We start from the raw sequence: 4,307 nt of genomic DNA on the forward strand, positions 1-4,307 counted from the left end.
TCTCTCTGAAATCAGCTTGGAATATTAGCAAATTCTCAAGTCCAACCGTGCAATGGAGCTGCTTAGTTTGGAATCATTGTAGGCCTCGAATTGTTGTGATTGTTTGCATTATACTGCAAAATAAAAACTTGTCTTTGGTGAATTTACAGAAAAGGGGAATTATTTTGACTGTTATATGTCATAATTGTTGGCAGAATAAAGATTCCAATAATCACTTATTTTGTATGTGCCATTATGCTAATAGTATATGGATGGAATTGTTTAGGTTGTTACACATGGAGTTGCCTGTATGGAATTCATTACAACAAATTGTGGATTGGTTCAGCCAGTAATATATATCCGAAAGCCAATTAGATCAAGAATTCTTAGTGCTGTGTTTTCAACAACTATATGAAAAGTTTGGACAGTGAGAAATTCTATTCTACATGATGGTATTAAGGAGCAAGCTTCCTATATTGCTAGGACTATTGTGTGGGAGGTATTGTCTTACCTCTCCCTTAGTTTAAAGGACTTGAGTTTTGTATTTTAAAGGTTTTTTCTATGACTTTGTCTTCTTTGATTTTGTTCAGTATTTTTTGGAATTGGGCTTTCTCTAAACCTTGATTTGTAAAAGGAGGTATGCCTCCTTAAGCACTTGCACAGTTTTTTTTTTATCTCTTTTATATTTTTATAAATACCCCATTCTGGAAAAAAAAAAAAAAAAAAAAACAACGCAATGGATAGTTCCAACACTAGCCATTACGAGACATCAACAGAGAACTCAACTCAAGATGCCAATGAGTTTGATGAGAATTCGACAGGAATCTATCGGAACCCTAAAATGACAAGGGAGAGTAATTAATTGCACCAATGCAATTAATTACACGAAACCATACACACCCCAACAGTAGCTCGTAAAAGCTATTCGGGGCTACACAGGAAGAATCCTAGGCCAACATACCTATCCAAATCCCGAAACCATCGCCCTAAAAAGGCAATACGCGAGAACCTCAGCGTGAGGCTCATGAAGACAAACCTTCCAAGTCCCCAAGGAAGGACTAGAGTCAACCCCAACTCATCATCCCATGACGATAGAAACAAGACCCCAATGACGTCATTACATCCAGGTCACCACGAAACCCCAAGAGATGATACCAACACCCTGAATGCTCCCCGAACACACAATGAAGCCATGAAGGAAAAGGAAATGAAACGGTGCCTCCCTGTCCCGTGTCTCATTCTACTAAACAAAGACTGCGATTCTACGCTCACAAGAGCCTTACTCGCATTAACCGTGAGACCAAGGTCTCGAAACAACCAAACTGACAAGAAGAACAAGAAGGTTCCCATCGTAGGTTCCTTACAGAATGAATTTCTCCTACCCAAGGAAGGAACTTAGCCAGACAAGAATGCATCTAAGGGATACGACAGACCCCAAGAGACAATGCCCTAGCATCAATCTCTATCAACCAAGCTGGGACAACATGCAATATCAAAACAAGACATAAAAAGTAAACAGCTAGCATACAACATAGGAACAGGCTACCTACTCACACAAGTAGTAAAAATCACATAAGGCATGTCAGTGTATATAGAAGAAGGACGTAAAGCTTGATGATATGCTACACATAATCATGCTAAGATGAACAAGCATATATAACATGTTAAAGTAGACAAGCATAAATAACATGGTAACTCAGACAAGCACGTACAATATACTAAGGCTGACAAGAATATATAGTATGCTAAGGCAGACATGTGACGGCCCTGGTTTTTCAAGCCAATGCGTCTTGTGATGAATCGAAGATTGACCCGATAACGGATCTAGATGCGGAAGCAAAAAATAAAATAATGGTCTCCCAAGGCACAACACACCTCTAAGACACTTTGATGACCTTCCATGAGGTCGTGAAAATAAATGAGAACTAACACGGAAGCAAAAGATCAGAAATATGAGAAATAAGCCCCCAAGGGCAAAATAGTCATTTTGCAAAAATATGGATTTGGGTGCTACTGAGTACACCACTAGAAAGATAATGAAAAAATAATCATGATGGACTCAAGAATCGCATGATTCGGAGTCCGGACGAAGGAGAAATGGCAAAACAAAGAAAAACGGACATATAAAGCAAAAAGGGTAAACTAGTAATTATTCAAAAATATCTGGGCATAACCAAGCACACCGTTGAATACATGATAAAAAATTAGTCAAGTTCAAAAAAAATTTTACTCGATTTGCAGTCCGGACATGGGATAAAGGTCAAAAACAAAAACAATGTCGCGGCGGCACGACGAGGGTCACGACTGCTACAATGCTGCCGACCCACTGCTACTGCAACTGAGAGTAAAAACGGGCATCCGTAAAATCAAGTTTTCTACCCGGCATCGTGAACAGAAACAAAAAAAAAAAAAAAAAAAATGCATTGTAAAATGCCCAGAATGCCCCCTAGAAAATCAGGTCAAGAGGGTAAAAATCAATACTAGCTACTGCCCAAGAAAAGGAAATGGGGCTTCGGGAGGTTTCTAAATTGCTTAAATTGAAAATGCAATCTTAAAATACACCCACAGGACCCCCGGAAGTTTTGGATTGGTTGTCACGCTTTTCAAGAAAAAGTCAATGAATAGTACCAAGTACACTTGTATTAAAATTTAGCAAAAACCTGGCAGTAAGGATTTTTTGGAAAAAAATGGGTTTTTGAGGGTCAAGATGACGTTTTCTGTAAAAACATAAAGAAGAAACCCCCTCCGAAATTGAGTTTTCTACCCGACCACATGGGAGAAAATAAAATAAAAAATCACATTTTAAATTACCCGAAATGCCCTTGGAACAGAATAGGGTAAAAACTCAAAAAAATGCAACCTTAAGTTTTTGTTTCATCAAGAAGGGTATTGTGTGCCAAAGTGAACATGCAAGCATATGTAATACGATAAAGTAGACGTACTACAATGGCCTACGGCCTCATGGCATATTGTATGTAAAATATGACCCTTCAATGCATGAAATCTCCTAACTTCCATAAGCAACAATGAGGTTAAAAATTTGCATACATATCACATAAAGTGTCTTTGGCCCTTGGCCTCATTACATACAAGTCAAATACATTGCATAGAGTGTACTTATGTACACATTACATAAATGAAATCAAATATACACATTTTGACCTAAAAGACTACAAGTGGCATATCACGGACCTTCAAGAGTACAATCATTCAAGCAATGATGAACATCACGAACCAAGTCTTCATACCTAAACAAATCCCCCAGTAACTTTAGGGTGAGTAAATAAGTTTACTCGTAGAGAATGAGCATGCATAGACTCGATTTCTTACAGATTTTTTTAGACTAACATGAAACAGTTCAAAAGGATCATGCCACCTAACATCTATATCAAGGTGAGACTCAAGGATCATCCTAAGCTACTCATGTAATTGAAATGAACTACGACATGCAAGTCTACATGCTTAAGTACACCAAAACATATTAAAACATGATACACGACATTCAAGTACACATGCTCACATGTACACTAAATCACGTTAAAAGGGATAAACAATATGTAGTATACATACATAAGTATAAGATATATATATATATATAGAGAGAGTACTCATAAATCAAGTATACAAACACAAATATACTAAGCTAAACAAGTAAGCACAAGACAAGTATACATGGCACAAGTATACTAAATGCAATCTAAACTCACGGAGCAAGTATACAAGTTCAATTATACTAAATAGGATTCAAATACCCAAAGTAAACATCAATTCTCAAGCTACAAGTAATCCATGATTAACAGCTTGAAATTAAATGCGAAAACAAATAGTGGAAAGACTAGGACATGTGGTCGCTAGACCAAGCAAGTATTTTCGGGTAATTACGACCCACAAGGTACTACCTAGTGCGTACTTATGACTTAGAAGACTCTTGTCTCTGTACTAGAGCCAAAACCTAGCCATCACATAATTTATGTTCTCACAAGCTTTCCAAAATCAATAAGTTCAAAACTTATATAAAATCGAATGTAAGTTACCATATTCCATGCACAAGTAAGGTTGAATCCACACAATTCATGTCCTAGAATTCAAGTCTAAATAGCATATGGTAAGTCATGTCCTCAATATGCAATTTATACATAAAGCAAGAATATTTTACAACAATTGAGCCACATTACCATCCTAAGCCACAAGCACTAAATAAGTTTCAATTTAGTAACTAGCTTCCAAGGTAAATGATTGTAATATTCTAACAAGCTATATACCTACACAAGATACATTTAAACACCCTTTGCAAATCAATGATATTCTATATCTTGTTAAGTCCAATT

The sequence above is a fragment of the Cornus florida genome, unplaced genomic scaffold, assembly GCF_030987335.1.
Source record: "Cornus florida cultivar Cherokee Brave unplaced genomic scaffold, ASM3098733v1 CherokeeBrave_3.0.0_Hap2_Chr10, whole genome shotgun sequence".
Classification (NCBI taxonomy): Eukaryota; Viridiplantae; Streptophyta; class Magnoliopsida; order Cornales; family Cornaceae; genus Cornus; species Cornus florida.